The following is an 18,708-nucleotide window of genomic DNA, read 5'->3' as shown; positions in this document are numbered from 1 at the left end:
GAGGAAGAGTCAAATTTGTCTGGCTAGGAAAATCCTAGACTCTTAATTTTTTTCAAAATAGTTAAAGATAAACTTATATACAAAAAACATACCTGAAACAGAAATGTGTAATTTAACCATGACCCTAAGAAATAGAACATTACCCAGGTGTCTTTCTCATGCATAAACCCCTATCACCTTGATTCTGCCTTTTATATTAACCAGATACCTACTTTTCAGATAATTTTAGAACCAAATGATATATATCTAAGTAGTATAGTTTACTAGTGTATGTTTCCTTAATTCATTTAATTGGAATCTTTATATCAGCACTATGTTGTCACGACTCAACCATGTTATTATATGCAGCTGTAGTTTTTTGATTTTCAGTGCAGTATAATAATCACTTTTAAGAATATGATGCTTGTTTATCCACTCTACTGTTGCTGCACATTTGGATTGTTTCCACTTTCTGGCTCTTATATGTTCTTCAAGAGTTTTTCTAAGTATACACATTGCAGTGGAAATGTTGGGCCCAGACACTTTCTTATCTTGATCCTAACAAAGACAAAAATTTCCCTGTGAATATCAAGTGAGAAATGACAACTATGCATCCTTTTTGTAATCTGCATGTATGTTTATCGTTGTAAACTGCATAAATTGTGAATGCTTTCTCACATGTTATGCATGTACTTTTGTTTTCTTAATTATGCTTCTCAAAGAGTAAATGTTTTTAAGGTTAGTAAAAGTCCACTTTATCAATTTTGATGAAGGCCAGTTTTTGATATAATTATTTTATTGTTAATGCTTTTGGGGTCCTTTCAAAGAAATCTTTGCCACCTGGAGGGCCAGGAAGATATTCTCCTGATTTCATTTAGGTATTCTATAATTTTAGCTTTTTCATTTGTCTATAATCCATGTTGGCTTTGTGTGTGTGGTTTAAGTTAGTTATTGAGGTTTTTTTGTTGTTGGTTTTGCATGCTTATTTATATCACAGCTATTCTAATATCATGTGTCCAAAAGGACTGCCTTTTCTCAGTTAAATTATGTTTGATCTTTGTCAAAAATCAATTGGCTGTAAATATGTCTAATTCTATAGCTTCTGGTACGCCATTAATTTGTACATGTAACTGCATTTTCTCAATTAATATACCACAGTCAGATAGTGTAACTTCTCCAGCTACTTAGTTGTTTTAAAATTCTTTGGATATTTTTCATTTTAATATAAGTTTTAGTTTCAGCTTATCAATTTCCACAAAATAATATTGTTTAATAATGTAACTGGGATACTTGGAATATATACATCAAATGGGGAGAATAAGCATCTTAGGAATATTATCTCCCACTCTCAGAACATGGTGTATTTTTCAATCTCCATACATCTTAGATTTCTCTCAGCAATCTCTCAGCAATTTTGAGTTTAGAGACATTGCATATTTTTTTATAATTCTTTACAAGTGTTTTAGAATTTTAGAGAACATTATGAAGAGCATTTTTTAAAATATTTTATTTATTAAAATTTTTATTTATTTATTCATGGGACAGAGAGAGAGAGAGAGAGAGAGAGAGAGGCAGAGGGAGAAGCAGGCTCCATGCAGGGAGCCCGATGTGGGCCTCAATCCCGGGTCTCCAGGATCACGCCCTGGACCGAAGGCAGGTGCCAAACCGCTGAGCCAACCAGGCTGCCCATGAAGAGCATTTTTAATTTCATTTTAAGCTCTTTGTTGCTAAAATACAGGAATGGAATGGATTTTTTTTTTGGAATGGATTTCTATACATTGACCTTCTACTTAGCTAGTGATGTTGCTAATTTCACTTATATTTTCTAGCATTTCTCTTATAGATTTCTTAGGATCTTCTTTAAGGCAATCATGGCATTAATATGTAAGAAAAGTTTTTGTTCTTTTTTTCGATCTTTAAGGCTTTTCTTCCTCCCTTCCTTCTTTCCTCCCTCCCTCCCTCTCTGTCTCTTTTATTCTAAGATTTATTTTTCTGAGAGAGAGAGAATTTTGAAGCTGGCTCCCTGCAGAGCATGGAGCGGGACTCCAGGCTTGATCTCACCACCCATGAGATGATGACCTGACCAGATGCTTAACCAATTGAGCCACGCAGGCGTACCTCTATCATTCTTTTTTGTCCTGTTGTATTGAGTAGGACCTCAGCTATAAAACTGAATAGAAATGTTGAGTTTGGGTATTCTTATTTTATTTCTAATCTTGGGGGCATTTTCAATTTTTCACTATTTAGTCATTATTGCTCTCTTACCAATCCCCACTTAACAATTGTCATTGGACAAATTACTTCTTAAATTTAATAACCTTATGTAAGTGTCATTTCCTTTGCCTGTCCCAACCTTTACAAATTTTCTGTCTTATTAGTTCATTGAGAATATTTCCAAAAATACTTTTCCTTCAAGTTCTAACATCGGCACCATTTGGGGTGTAGATACTGCTGCTTACTGTTTTTATCTTAATTGTAGAGAACAGTTTTCTTTCTTTTTTTTTAAGATTTTATTTATTTATTTATTTATTTATTTATTTATTTATTTATTTATTTATGAGAGACACAGATTGAGAGGCAGAGACAGGCAGAGAGAGAAGCAGGGTCCCTGCGGGGAGCCCAATGTGGGACTTAATCCCAAGACCCTGGGATCACTACCTGAGCCAAAGGCAGATGCTCAACCAGTGAGCCACCCAGGAGTTCCTGTTGTTGTTTATTTTTAAGATTTTATTTGTTTATTCATGAGAGACACACAGAGAAAGGCAGAGACACAGGCAGAGGGAGAAGCAGGCTTGCGGGGGGGGGGGGGGGGGGAGCCTGATGTGGAACTTGATCCCAGGACCCTGGGATCACCACCTGAGCCAAAGGCAGATGCTCAACCACTGAGCCACCCAGGAGCCCCTGATTGAATAATATCTAATAGGGAACTCATTCCCTTGTCTTCATGGGAAACATACTAGCTCTTGTTCCAGTAGGCACTCTGGTAGGCTGCTCTCTATGAACCTGTGTGCACATAGTTTTATACTTTACTTACAGTGCATCTTTGGAAAGCCCAAGGTGTTTACCAAGATGCTCTAACATCTGGTGACTTAAAGTTCCATGATGAGTTTACTATAGATCTTGTCACTGATTGGATTATAAGACAAATATAAACATTAATAAATGATTGTACAAATGTGCTCAAATGATTTTTGGCAAAGGCGTGAAACCAATTTAATGGAAGAAAGCTACTTTTTTCAAAAAATGATGCTTGGGGCAATTGGAAATTCATAAACAAAAAGAAGAGTATCTCTACCTAGGTGTTACAATTTCCACAAAAATTAAATCAACAGATCACCAACTTTAATGTTAAACCCCAAATGATAAAATTCTTGATTAAAAAACAAAACAGAAAAAAAAAAGGAATAAAATCTTCAGGACCTGTGTGTAGACACAAAGGTGACAAAAAAGCATGATTTGATAAATTGCACCTCATCAAAATTTTAAAAGTTGTTCTGAGAAAGACCCTGTTGAGTGTATAAAAAGACTGGGAGAAGGGATACCTGGGTGGCTCAGCAGTTAAGTGTCTGCTTCGGGCCAGGACTTGATCCTGGAGTCCCGGGATCGAGTCCCACATCAGGCTCCCTGCATGGAGCCTGCCCCCCTCTCTCTCTCTGTCTCTCATGAATAAGTAAATAAAATCTTAAAAAAAAAGACTTGGAGAAAATAATAATAAACCACATATCTGGAATATATAAAGAACTCTTGAAAGTTAACAGTGAAAAATCAGACAATACAATTAGAAAACAGTCAAAAATCTGAAAAATTTGAACAGATATTTCACTGAATGAGATCTACAAATGATAAATAAGCACATGGAATTATATTTAACCTGTTATCCATTAGGGATGTGCAAATTAAAGCCATAATGAGATCTCACTATACACCTACAAGAACTAAAATCACTAAAATAAAAGATAAATTGTGTCACCACCTGATGCTAGTGATGATGTGAAAAAACCAAACCACTCATACATTGCTGGTAGGAATGCAAAATATTATTAAACCTTTCTGAAAAAGTTTGGTAATTTCTTAAAAACTAAAAATGCAATTATCACAGAGTCTAGTAATTGTACCCTTTGGCACTTATCTTTAATAGCTGAAATGTATAAACACACAAATACTTGTACATGAATGTTCATAGCAGCTTTATTTGTAATTGCCTAAAGGTGGAAACAATCCAGTGTCCTTGGCTGGTGAATGGGTAAACAAATTATGATAAATCCATACCATGTTATTACTACTCAGGAATAAAATAATGAGCTATTTATACAAGCAACAAAATGGATGAATATCAAGGGACTTATGCTGAGTATATAAAGCCAATTCCAACAGGTTACATACTATATAATTACACTAATCTAACATTTTTGAAAATAAAGAATTTTAGAAATAAAGAACTGATTAAGCTGCCAGGGGTCAAGGATGGTGAGGTTGGGGGTGGGAAGGATGTGGGTTTCTTTTTGAAATAGCAACACACACACCTGCAAGCAAAAAGGAAATCTGAATAATAAGCTTATTGAATATTATATTAGTGTAAATGCCTGGTTATAAAAATGCATTATAGTTTTGCAAGATGTTACTATTGAGGAAAAACTGGTAAAAGATTATATCTGTTTCTATAACTTCATGCCAATCTATAATTTCTCAAAAGTTTAATTAGAAAGTATTCTAGTGTTGACAAATTGTGTAGTGAAGGAGAGAAAAAAGAGGAAGTATATATTAGGCTTTATCATTGCTTATGGTATGGAACTAAAAACACTCTGTAAAAAAGGGAATTAAGAGTATTCTGTTGGGGCACCTGGGTGGCTCAGAGGCTGAGCATCTGCCTTCCGCTCAGGTTGTGATCCCGGGTCCTGGGATAGAGTCCCCGCAGGGAGTCTGCTTCTCCCTCTGCCTATGTCTCTGCCTCTCTCTCTGTGTCTCTCATGAATAAATAAATAAAATCTTTTTAAAAAATAAGAGTACTCTGTTAAGGTATGAATTTTTATTTTTGGTATGGAGAAGATTAATAACTAAAAACAAGCAAAAAATAAATTGGGTTTCCATGATAAAAATGTGTATGATATGATCTTAGGGATGTCAAGTGTGAATGTTTGTACTCAAAAAATGAATAATATATAAAACAATAGTTACCCATATATAAATCACCATAAGCAAATTCATTTAAAAAGTCATGAATACTTAAGGTTAACTAAAGGATGTCTACAGTCAAGTAGAGCTCGAAAAGAATTCTACAGTCAAGTAGAGCTCGAAAAGAATTCACCAAATTTCACACTATAGATTATCATGTCTTAAAGGACTTAAAGGATATTTTCCCCTGGAGAATGAACTTGGTGAACGGAAAATTGGTTAAATTGCACATATGCTATGTAAAAATTGGAGAGAGGGGTAGTTTAAGAAGTTAAATTATGTGGTTATTATATGAAAGTCTATATCATATCTTTCTATATATCAGATCTCTAAATGAAGGCTAAAGAGACTTATTTCAAATATATCTGATTAACGTCCATGTCTAGTATATGAAGAGATTCCTGTGCAGGTTAATTCTTTCATTTGTCTCCAAACTTTTGCTTTAGTTTTTAGAACTTCCTTTATTTTGTGTTACTGATGATTCATTTTCTGTATCATTCCTGATTTATATGATATATACTCTTGGCCAACTTTTAAAAGGAAAACTTCAGGGGCTCCCCGGTGTCACAGTCAACTGAGCGACCGAGTCTTGGTTTTGACTCTTGGTTTTGGCTCAGGTCGTGATCTCGGGTTGTGGAATCAAGCCATGTTGGGCTCTGCACTCAGCACAGAGCCTGCTTGAGACATGTTCTCCATCTGCACCTCCACCCTGTGCTTGCGCACGCTCACTCTCTAAAATAAGTAAATCTTTTTAAAAAAGTTAAAAGGAAGACTTCATTATCTGAACAGAGGCAACATGAAGCTCAGTTAAAACATGTCCTAATTCTACTGTTCCAACGGGAAGTAAAATTTTACTTCTAATTGGTAAAACTTGTTCTAGAAAAAGGAGGAATAAAACTCCACATACTACCTACATCTAGCCCTGCGAGCCTAGAAACCAGTGTTTCTGGTATTTGGAAAACATAAAATCATTAACTAGTTGGAGTTGTGTGTGTCATAATCCCAATATGAAAGAACTAAAATTACATCATTTTCTCGAAAGTTCTCTGCATGAAAATGAATTTTCTTTTTTCTAAAAAGTATACTAACACACAAATTCCTAAACCGTTCCCTGGAGTTGCAGCTGAGTAATTTAATATGTGTCTGGAGTCTGCTACCTCACAAATCTTTCTCCTATTATAAGAAGGTAATGAACATAAAAATTTTATATTTGTCACAAATACCTTACATTTGTTTGAAAATGTATAGGTCTTAAAATTTCTTCTGTAGCTTGTAAAATTCAATATATCTGTTTGTTTATGTATTTTTTTTAAAGATTTTATTCATCCATTCATGAGAGACACTGAGAGAGGTGGAGACATAGGCAGAGGGAGAAGCAGGCTTCCTGTGGGGAGCCTGATACGGGACTCCATCCCAGAGCCCTGGGATCATGACCCAAGCCAAAAGCAGACGCTCAAGCACTTACCCACCCAGGAGCCCCTGTTTGTTCATATTTTAAAATAGTATCTCAAACTTAATTTTTTTCAGTTTTCTAAATTTCAGCATTTTTTCAATGTCCTTATTTTTAAAATATCCTTATTTTAAAATCTGTACTCCTATTCCACAAGATTAAATATACATGGTACAGTCTTTTCACAAAATATTATGAGAGATGGAAGCAATTTCTTTAAATAGGCAGAAATTCTTCCACATAGACCGTTGGAATACTTTGCTGGTTAAGCTATTCTTTGTTATAAGCAAGAGGAACATGTTGGACAGCTTATAAAGGAATGTTCTCTCTCACTGAACCAAAAAGACTCCATGTGAAAATGAAAGACACTTTGTGGAGTCACTGTGTGCAGTCATTATTTTACTTGTGTTTCGGGAAAAAGTTGACATAAATAGCAATAAACATGAATTCAAAAGTCCATCCACAAAAGTGGAGGAATGATCCATAGGTGAGCCATATACTAGCCAAATACTCAAACATACTATATATAAACTAGTCACAGAAATTCAAAAGGCTTCATATTTGTATTTCCTGTATTAGAGTCATTTGTCATAAAATAGAATTGGGGAAGGATACCTTAGACAAGATAAACTTTTCGCACACGACTTTTGTTTGTAAATTTTATCTTGCACGTTGTTTGCTCAAGATACTTAGGCATTTCTGGAATGATATAGTTAACATAAGGGAGATGGTCTGAGAATGAATTTACCGATTTTTGGCCATCTCCTAAAACAATAACAAAATGTTTATTTACTTAATGAGTCTAATTTTTTAAAAGATTTTTGTTTATTTATTCATGTGAGACACACAGAGAAAGGCAGAGACATAGGCAGTGGGAGAAGCAGGCTCCACCCTAAGTGGAAGCCAAATACTCAACCACTGAGCCACCAGGTGCTCTGAATTTAATATTTTTTTTAAAAAGGATTATTTTGCTAGCATTAAAAATACTGTTAAGAAACTAATATTGTAATTAGTTTTGAAGTGACAATATTTTGGCAGATGGATATTTATTATAGAAGTTATTCATATAAAAACAGTCTAAAAATATGATTTTGAGGGGCCTCTGGGTGGCTTAGTCAGTTAAGTGTCCGACTCTTGATTTAGGCTCAGGTCAATATCTCTCTATGAGATCAAGCCCTGTGTTGGGCTCTGCAAAAAAAAAAAGAGAGAGAGAGATATGATTTAGATACTCAAACTTGGAAGAAGATTATATTGAAACTATATAATTTAGAAATTATTCTTACAAGTATGTTTGAGCTATTTACTTTGCAAGGTTTTTTAAAAAAGTTTTATTTAAGTAATCCCAATGTGGGGCTTGAACTCACAACCCCAAGATCAAGTTTCACATGCTTTTCGACTGAGCCAGCCAGGTGCCCCTGTCTGACATTTCTTTAACTTTGTAGAGATTCATTTTACTTAATTAAAAGTTCAAAGTGGGTTTTGGTTTGTGTGTGTGTGTGTGTGTGTGTGTGTGTGTATATATGTGTGATAAACAACACAACCTTATAATTGCCATTGTTGAGCAGTTAGCTAAGTTACTCCATGCCTTTGCTTTCTCAGCGTCCATTCTCTTTGGCCAAGCAGCGTCCATTCTCTTTGGCCAAACTGCCAACAGCCAATAGCCCCTCGTGCAAGTGCATGCCCTAGATAGCTGCTGGCAGAGTCTGAGGAAATGGAGGTTCTTAATAAGACTTTCCCAACAGAAAAAAAAAAAAAGACTTTCCCAACAGTCCTTGAGATCAAGTGTCTTCCTCTTATGTGCCCCGTGTATAAGATTCCCGTGGGGCTTACCAAAACACCGTTCTTTGGTTTGAGTTGGCCAATCCAGGCTTAGTCGGGAAACCTCAAAGCTCTACACCCATGAACCCATATTTAAGGCCTGTGCCCCATTCACTTCCAGTGTTATCTCTGTGGGCAGTCTGCCTTGACTACCTTGTGTAGCCTTTCGAGTGTGCCAGTTAGTTCCTGCAGGACCTGTGAGTAATAAAGGTCTCTTTCAATTCTTGTAGTCCATTGTTGAACCACAAGCTCACCATCTGGCACCCTGTGCTCCACATAATAATTGTTAGTTTGACAAACTCCTAACAACTATCTTAACCATTTTCAAGCACACAGTTCAGTAGTGTTAAGTATATTTACATTGTTGTGCAACACAACTCTAGAATTTTTCATCTTTTGAAACTGAAACTCTACATTTATTAAATATTCTCTTCCTCTAGCCCTTGGCAACGTACCTTTCTACTTAGTTTCCATGATTTTGACTATTTTAGGTACTTCTATGAGTGGAGTCATAACGGTATAAATCCTTTTGTGACTGGCTTATTTCACTCAGTAATAATGTCCTTGTGGCTCACTCATGTAGCATAGGACAGGATTTTCATCTTTTTCAAAGGCTGCATAAAATTCCATTGTCTGCATATACCACATTATTCATTCATCCATCTCTGGATGGACATATGGTTGCTTCCACCTCTTTGCCATTGTGAATAATGGTAGAATGAAATGGGTGTGCAACTATCCCTTTGAGATCCTCTTTCAAATTCTTTTGGATATATGTCCAGAAATAGGATTGTTGGTTTATTTTTTTTTAAGATTTTATTTACTCATGAGAGAGAGAGAGAGAGAGGGGAAGAGACATAGGCAGAGGGAGAAGCAGGCTTCCTGTGGGGAGCCTGATTTGGGATTTGATTCCAGGACCCCGCGATCATGACCTGAGCCAAAGGCAGACGCTCAACCACTGAGCCACCCAGGTGCCCCAGGGTTATTGGTTTATATGGTAATTCTAGTTTTAATTTTCTGAGGAGCCTCAACTTTTTTCATAGTGGCTGCACCATTTTACATTATCAGTATTAGTGCACAAGAGTCCCAATTTTTCTACATCTTTGCCAACTTTTGTTACTGTCTCTTTCGATAGTGAGCATCTTAATGAGAATGGAGTGATAGCTCATTATGGTTTTTGTTGTTGTTAATATTTTGTTAATTTATTTGAGAGACACAGAGAGAGTGAGTGAGAGAGAGCACGAGTGGGGTCAGAGTAAGAGGGAGTAGGAGACTCCCCACTGAACAGGGAGCCGAATGTGGGGCTTGACCTGGGATCATGACCTGAGCTGAAGGCAGACACTTAACTAAGCCACCCAGGTGCTCCAAGTTCTGTCTATTCTGAACTAAATTCTGTTCCAGTGGTTGGTATGTCTGTCTTTATGCCAGTAGCACACCATCTTGGTGCCTGTTAACTTTGTCATATGTTTTGAAAGCCGGAAGAGTGAGGCTTCGATGATCATCATCTTCTTCTTCTTCTTCTTCTTCTTCTTCTTCTTCTTCTTCTTCTTCTTCTTCTTCTTCTTTTTTCAGACTGTTTCGTCTGGTCTCTCTTCTTTCTCAGAGGTCCCCAACCTGTTTCACATTCCTGTCACATTTAGATTCAGGCAAGACAAACTAGTCTTTTAGGCAGCCCCTGGGGAAGTCAGAAGAGTGAATGTTGGCTATATGTTTCACTCTTTTCTTTTCCTCCCCAGTCAGAAGCTGAGAACTGAAGTTTTTCCCAATGTTATAGTGCTGCCCTGTGGAGAGGGTCTATGGAGAATAAAGGCCACACATTTTCGTACTGGACTCAATATTGTTCCTCTTGTTGATGTCTCATCTGAGGTATAGGAACTTCCTAATGGGTTTCTGGGTTTCTCATGAAGGCAATTGTTATTGTTAAGTTGTTTCTGTGGGGGAAAAATAGTCTGGGGCTTCCTATTTCACTACCATGCAGACCACTCTGATTAGAAGCTTAAACTTTTAACTGTAATGAAAATACCTCTCTAGGATTCTAATGAATGTCTTATTTTAGAGACCTCCCAAAGAATTAAATTTCAGGGATTTCCAAGTGATTGCAGTGCTGGTGGCTCTTAATAACCCTTGCTGTCTGAAGGGCTATCCCATGAAGGATTTTGAAGGGATGCCCAGTCCTACTGATAAGAGTGAGGTGATCCGTTAGTGATAGAATTTCCCATGTATGTGGCAAGAATGCTAAAGAGGTGGGGGCGCCTGAATAAAAAATATCAGAGAACATCACATGTAGTAAGGTTAGGAATTGTTTAGTGATACTTTTTCAAAGGTGTGTGTATATGGACTGGATCATGATATAGAATAAATTACTCTGATTTGTGGTAAAAGTATTAGATTAGAACTAATGGCTAGGGCAATAAATTGTCATCCTGGCATAATCCTTTGTTTTTTGGTTGTTGATTTGTGTGATCATTGGCAACTTCCTTGGAGGCTGAGTCCCACACTAGTTTTTATAAAGTACGCTAGACTGAGTAGGAAATTAGCCATTGTCCAGTATTTCACATCTTACATTTTGAATTTTCTTTATTTATAATCAGAGCATTGAATATTTTACTATAGTTTTTTAAATGTCCATTTGTCTTATGAATCCATGCTTCTAATATCTCCTGAAACTATTGCAGTCATTTTTGATTATTTTTTCAAGTAAAACTTCATTATAATAAATTATGTTTGCTCATGTTGAATTGTAAATGTGTGTATATAATCCTTCACTTCCATCTTTTCTGCCCAGATGCTATTCATTGCCCTAAATGTTGTCTCTATTTGAAAATGGACCATTTGTTCATTTATGTGCAAGAATATTCATATTTTCTGGACACAGACCAAGCTGTAATGGCCATTTTAAAGATATGTTTTCTGAATATCTCTCTTGTCACCACCTTAGTGTGAAAGTTGTATTGTTACCTCTGTAATGTGTATTGATAATTGTCCAAATAGCTTCTTGCTTGAAATTGGATCCATTACCACTTCCGATTTATACCTGAAACGGCCATTCTTCATTTATTGGTAATGTTATTTACAACTGGTCCTTGTTAAAAATTAAAATGAATCCTGCCTAATAATCACCTTATTGAATATTGAACTAAATAATTCTTAATTTTTGTTTTTGCTCTCACCTTTTTTTCATTTCACTTTCTGAAAATAAAAAATAGAACCAAATGAGATTTATACCAAGAGGATTGAACTTCCCAATTCCCTTAATGAAAATTAATTTTCACTTAAATTCTCCAAAAATCACATAGCACCCATTTGTGCTAGAGCAAGAAGGAATTTAAATTAGAAATGCTGACAGGTGGATGCCTGGGTGGCTCAGTGGTTGAGTGCCTGCCTTTGGCCTAGGGCATGATCCTGGAGTCCCAGGATTGAGTTCCACATCGGGCTCCCTGCATGAAACCTGCTTCTCTCTCTGCCTGTGTCTCTGCCTCTCTCTGTGTCTCTCATGAATAAATAAATAAAATCTTTTTTAAAATGCTGACAGGTGCACTTTTAGCATTTATTTTTGAAAAATTTATTTTTGAAAAGACAGATATGTATGTGTATGTCTGTATATACACATGAGGAATTCAATTATTGTAGTAAAATAATCAACTTTATGTGTCTGAAATTAACTTCCCAATTATTTATTGCTACTTCAAAGTCTACAAGTGGCTTAGGTATGGTTTGTGTATTGCATTTAATTTTATTCCATGAAAATGCCCTTTGCTATTTTATAAGCTCTTTCAGGATCATAATAATTCATATCTGTTCCCCTAGAACTGATCTGTCATATAATCAGAACCAAGTAATTACCATCTAAATGCATGAATAAATGACTTAATTTGTGAAATTTTAAAGGGTGAAACTATTTTGCAATTTGAAGCAAGAAAATAAGGATATAACTTACTATAATGGGTATTCTTTGATAAATTGCCACTAGAAATGTAGCCTTCTCTCATCTCCTGTATTAGTTTCCTAGAGCTGCCATAACAAATTACCACAAACTGGGTGGCTCAAAACAACTGAAATTTATTGTCTCACCATTCTAGAGGCCAGCTGTCTTAATTCAAGGTATCAGCAGGGTCATAGCCCCTCTGGAGGCTCTGTGGGAGAATTTCTTGCCAATTCAAGCTTCTGTTAGCTGCAGGCATTTCTTGGCTTGTGTCTCCATTGCGCCCCATTGGTTGTCTCGTGGTCACCCTGCCTCTGCCACTTCTGTGTGTTTTCTTCTCTACCTCAAATATCCCTCTGCTGTGTTTATAAAGACTCTCATAGTATTAGAGGCCTTATAATTCAGGTATAATTCAGGATGATCTCCTTATCTCCAGGCCTTAAACTAATTGCATCTTCAAATTATCCTTTTTCGAAATAAGGTAAAATGCACAGGTTCCAGGAATTTGACATGGATATATCATTTGGGGGGCCACCTTTCAGCCCACTGTACCTTCCCTGTGTGATTGTTTGAACTTTGTGAGCAGAGACCAAATCTTGTGTTTTCTTCAACAGTGTACATTAATCTTGGCTAACACTTCTTGTCTAGTCCATTATCTTTATTGTGGCAGATATTTACACATATACACACACAAAGTTCCCACAACACTTATAATAGGTAGGAATGCATCTTATTTTATAGAAGATGGAACTGAGGCTTACAGATATTTTTTTTAAAGATTTTGTTTGTTTGTTTGTTTATCTATTTATTTTAGAGAGAGAGCATGTGCCAGGTGGGAGAAGGGCAGGGGGAAAAAGACAATCAGACCTGGCACTGAGTGCGGAGCTTGAGATTGCTCTCCATCCCACAACCCTGAGATCATGATCTAAGCTGAAATAAGTCTGATGCTCAACCGACTAGCCACCCAGGTGCTGCCTGAGGCTTGTGGATCTTAATTTACTTGTTCAAATTTGCACAAATGAATGGTGACAGAGCCAGGAAACTAGTACAGTTATGCTTTTAGAGTGCCATCAGCTTTCTCCATTGGAGCTGAACACATGTGATTATAAATGGAGCCCTCCAGAGATGCATGTCACTTGATAACATTTATGTGAAAATACACATGCATTCAATTCAACAAACCAAATTTGACTTGATTACATTTCCTGTGTCAGTTCAGGCAATAGATTAAAAATAAGTTGAGGGGCACCTGGGTGGCTGAGTTGGATGAGCATCCAAGTCTTGATTTTGGCTCAAGGTTGTGGGATGGAGACTCACAGCAGGCTCCTGGCTCAGTGGGGAATCTGCTGGAGATTCTCTCTCTCCCTCTCCCTGTGCCCCTTCCCTGCTCCACTTTCTCTCTCTCTCAAATAAATTAATTAAAACACACAAAAATAAATTCATTAAGTTGAATAAGTGTTAATGCTAAATTTGCCTTGAACAAGAAAGATGAAATAATCTCACCAAAATAAAGAATGTCAAAACAAAATACACCACCATGAGCACTGAATGTCACAGTGTAGTTATCAAGAGTGCACTTTAAATATTGGAATTCTAACAGTTTTGTACATTTTTCTATCAAGTTTACTATGTAAACTAAATGTAATGACAAGATTGTACACATATGTCTCCTTTAGTTTTTGTTTATAGTCTAACATGTTAAGATTTGAGATATTTCCTGAGATTGGCTATTGAAATACACAACCAACCACAATACCAGAAATAAGTTGTGACTTGGAAATAGTTTGTTTTTATGCCAGGAAAAAAATAATGCATTAGAGCAGTCAGTTAAGTGAAGTGAGCCAGCAGTTCAAATCACATTAATCCAATCAGGAATTGAGAAGCTTTGAGGTTTATACACTTAATCCCAGAGTAGGTTACTTCATGGTTCCAGTGGAAAGTCTAGGGTCTTTTCCAGGACTCATCCTCCATGATTGACCCTGAAATCCATTCCCATGCCCCCTCTCTTCTCCAGACTAGATGGTACTTGCAGGATAAATAAAAACCTGAACTGAAAAAATGGCTTAAATAATTGGCTCTCATTTCTTCAGTCACATTTCTTTTCCTTTTTTTTTTTTTTTAAGTTTTTAAGTAATCTCTACACCCAATGTAGGGCTCGAACTCATGACACCAGGTTCAAGAGTTGCATGCTCTACTGACTGAGCCAGCCAGCTGCCCCTATCCTTTTAGCAATTTTTAAAAAAGATTTATTTATTGAGCAAGAGCCTGTGCGTGTGTCCCACATGAGTAAGGAGAAGGGCAGAGGGAGAGAATCTTCAGGCATACTCCCTGCTGGGCACCAAGTGGGATGCAGGGCTCTACCTCAAAACCCATATCTTGTACTGAGTCGAAACCAAAAGTCAGTCAAGTCAGTCGCTCAATGGACTGAGCCACCCAGGGGCCCCCCTTTGGCAAATTTTTAAGTGCACATACATTATTGCTAAGTATAGTTACAACGTTGTACACAGAGTTCTAGAATTTACTCATGTAACTGAAACTTTATATACTTTGAACAGCAACTTCCTATTTCCCCCTCCTCTCAGCCCTGAGCAGACACCATTCCCCTCTCAGGTTCTACAAATTTGATTATTTTAGATACCTCATATAAATGGAATCCCTCAGTATTTGTCTGTCATTGACCTATTTCGTTGAGCATAATGATTCAACAATCCCACTTCTGGGTATATATCCACAAAGCTGGGACATCATTCGGCTCAGGTCGAGATCTCAGAGTGCCAGGATCCAGTTCCGCATCCGGCTCCCCGCAGGGGGCCTGCCTCTCCCTCTGCTTGTGTCTCTGCCTCTCTCTCTCATGAATAAACAAATAAAAACTTAAAAAAAAAAAAAGCTAAGGCATCAGGTGTGTGTATAAGCTCATTCTGTGGAGATACTGGTGACTTGGAATGGGCTGGATGAAGAGGGCAGGGAAGGTGTTCACAGGCTTCCCTGGTGTCTGGGGAGTATCACACCCAGCCTCTCAGTGTCTGCTATATGAGAAGCCTGCCAGTCAGGCAGCACTTTTTAAGGGATGCAAATAAATTCTGTTCAGGAAAGCACTGGGGAATGGGTGTTTTTTGCCTGCTACCTCTGAGCTTTAGGGCTACAGCCACAGAGACCCCTTTAAGAACTGTTAATTTGTTTGCTGTAATATTATGGGTCTCCCAGATGTAAGACCAGCTGATATTCAGAGCTAAGTGTTTTGGGGTCCTGTTCCTCAGATGGGTTTTTTAAAACTTGGGGCACTAGATGTGGGATCCAAACTCCTCAGGGAGAAGCTTGGAGTTGGGAGTTCACTTTCAAGTATATGGCATGTGCTGGGAGTGAGGTTTATTGGTGAGCGTCTCGGTTTTTCCTACCCATTTCGATGTGGGTGGGTATTTCCTCATTTGTCAGATGTGTAATTGTTGCTTCAGGTAGTTTCTGGATTTCTTTCAGAGGGAAATGCTCTGTGACTACATTCTGTATGTTCATGTCAGAAGGTGATTTTAGAATACTCTTATCTTGCCATCTTGGACTAGAACTGGTGTGAGGTGATCTCTCACTGTGATTTTGATTTGCCTTTTCCTGATGGTAAGTGATGTTGAACACCTTACAGGTGTCCGTTGGCCATCTCTATGTCTTCTTTGGGAAAATGCCAAGATTCCTGTCAGGTTAATCATGTAACTCTGGTTCATTAGGGTTGGGTTGGTTTCTGCAGATTCTGTTCCTTGATTTGTAACATCTTTACCTGACTCTTCAATTTCCTTGACTTTCTGTGTTGGTGTCTGTACCTTAGACCAAGCAGGCATCTCTGTCAGCAATTATGGCCTGGCCTGTACAGAAGATCTCCACCAATCAGCCCTGACAGAGATTCTAAGGGTTTCTCTGAGCTCTTTCCTTCCCAAGGAAGAAGCAGGAGCTGTGGTTTCATCTGTTCACTTGTGCTCATCCATAGGTTGGGATCCTATGGCATCTACCTGTCTAAAACACCCATTTATGTTGTCCCTAAAATCCCACCTGTGTTCTTCCCACGTGGCTAGACTAGGCCATGCCTAACAGCTTTGTAGATGCCAGTTCAGATGCCATATCTAAGATGCAAATCTGATGCCAGTTCTTTGCACAGCCCTGAAGATACTGGGTCACAAGACACCCGCATCAACTCTTTCTCTCCTAGGGGAAGCTGAGTGGGATTTTTTTAATCCACTCACTCTTTACTGAGCAGAAGGGATAATCTATGGCATCTACCAGCCCCAGCCACCTCAGTTGGCTAAACAGCTGGATCCATGAGAGCTCCAAGAGTGGCAAGACAGAAGCCAGTCCTGTGTGGAGTCTTCTGGCAAAGGTTGGGGTGTTGGACTTGTGAGCCAACCACTTTCTTCCCCTGGGTGGAGCTGGGAGATAGGGAGTCTCTCCCTGATTGGTGCTGCACCTGGAGAAGGGACTCTAGCAAGTGGCTGTCCAGAATCCTCCTACCTGCTTTTCAGATTCTGGTTTTACATTCACCTGGGATGCAGGAGCATTTCAAATAGCTTCTGAATTTCTGGGAAAGGAAATATTCCCATGAATTGTTGTGGAACTGGTGTGTTTATGGCACGAAGGAGGGTCTAGGACTTACTACTCTACCATCTAATTGACATCACTTCTTGACACTTTTTCTCCTTGAACGTTTTGTTATGGAAAATTTTCAAACATATAAAAATAAAAAGAGTAGTATAATAAGCTTGCAGGGACTTGTTATGCAGCTTCAACAATATCAATATTTTGCCAATTTTATTTCACTATTTCCCCATATATTTTGAAGTTTTATTGTTTTTATTATTTTGATTTTTGTTCCAGTCTATATATCGTTTGAAAAAGTACATTACTACAAAAGAGATTTGGAAAAAAGGTGAGAGGAGACAAGTTTAGACAATTAAAAAAAAATTACTGTAGAGAGAAAGCATGAGTTCAGGAGACCAGAGTGTGATCAAGAATGTTTTGTTATTAAGTCACTCTGTGAGGCAGTGGTGACGGCGGTGGTGAGAGGATGAACAACAAGTTCAATGCATTGAAAGATGATGACAGTGGGGACCATGATCAGAATGAAGAAAATAGCACACAGAAAGATGGTGAGAAGGAAAAAACAGAATGAGACAAAAGTCAGGGCAGCAGTAAGAGGAAGGGTGTTGTCCCAGCAGAGCATCCCATGCAGAACAACTATACTTTCTGGAACTCCAGAAGAACCCCAGCCATCCAACCAGCTCACAGAGCTATGAACAGAATATCAAACAGATCGGCACCTTTGCCTCTGTGGAGCAGTTCTGGAGGTTTTATAGCCACATGGTACATCCCCGGGACCTGACAGGCCACAGTGACTTCCATCTCTTCAAAGGAAATAAGCCCATGTGGGAGGATGATGCAAATAAAAATGGTGGCAAGTGGATTATTCAACTGCGGAAGGGCTTGGCATCCCGTTGCTGGGAGAATCTTATCCTGGCCATGTTAGGGGAACAGTTCATGGTTGGGGAGGAGATCTGTGGCGCTGTGGTCCGGTTTCAGGAGGACATTGTTTCAATATGGAATAAGACTGCCAGTGACCAAGCAACCATAGCCCACATCCAGGATATGCTTCGGCAAATGCTTAACCTCCCTCCCAACACCATTATGGAGTACAAGCCCCACACCAACAGCATCAAAATGCCAGCCAGGCTAGGGCCCCAAAGGCTCCTTTTTCAAAACCTCTGGAAGCCATGGTTGAATATGCCATGACCCTCTCCTTCTCTGGATGGGACCATCATTGAAGCTGGCATCATCAGAATCTTTTGTTCTGTTGGTGTGCTACCTGTAAGATCCTTCTGTCCTGGACAAGAGGAGTTAGAAGAGCATTTTATGTTTTAAGAATAGGCTGACATGCAGCAGCTACAACAACAGCTGAGATCACTTAATAAATAGTGCTAAACTAAAAAAAAAAAAAAAAAGTTTTGTTGTTGAGGTTTTTTTTTATCCAGAGATAAAAGAGAAATACACACACACCCCAAGAATTATTTTCATATTTACTAAATTACAAGAATATATAGAATGCAATTTTTCTTATTTATGTTTAAATTTTTTTTTCTTTTTTTTTTTTTGCTAAAGCTGACAATGAAATTCATTTACACCCAAGTAAAGTATACTATAGCTTTGAGGTGTCAGAGGGGGAACCTGTGTGTAATGAAAATATTTGCTGTAGATTAACTATTCATATAACAAGGAAGGTGACCCTGCTATTAATGTAAAATCTAGTTTTCTTTGTATTTCATGATAATTATCAAAGTTTCTTTGGTATCAAGTGCTATAAAGATCAAATTATATCGATAAGATGTAATTTTAT

The 18,708-nt window shown here is 37.8% G+C and overlaps 1 pseudogene; it reads left to right on the top strand.

Annotated features, from left to right (window-relative positions):
- The first annotated feature begins 17,364 nt into the window (after window positions 1–17,364).
- LOC129518605 (eukaryotic translation initiation factor 4E type 2-like) lies at window positions 17,365–18,107 on the top strand (annotated as a pseudogene).
- Window positions 18,108–18,708: the final 601 nt, after the last annotated feature.

The sequence above is a fragment of the Nyctereutes procyonoides genome, unplaced genomic scaffold (assembly GCF_905146905.1).
Source record: "Nyctereutes procyonoides isolate TBG_1078 unplaced genomic scaffold, NYPRO_anot_genome, whole genome shotgun sequence".
In the NCBI taxonomy this organism is placed as follows: Eukaryota; Metazoa; Chordata; class Mammalia; order Carnivora; family Canidae; genus Nyctereutes; species Nyctereutes procyonoides.
Note: the sequence above shows the minus strand (reverse complement) of the source record. Positions and strands in the feature narration are given on the sequence as shown.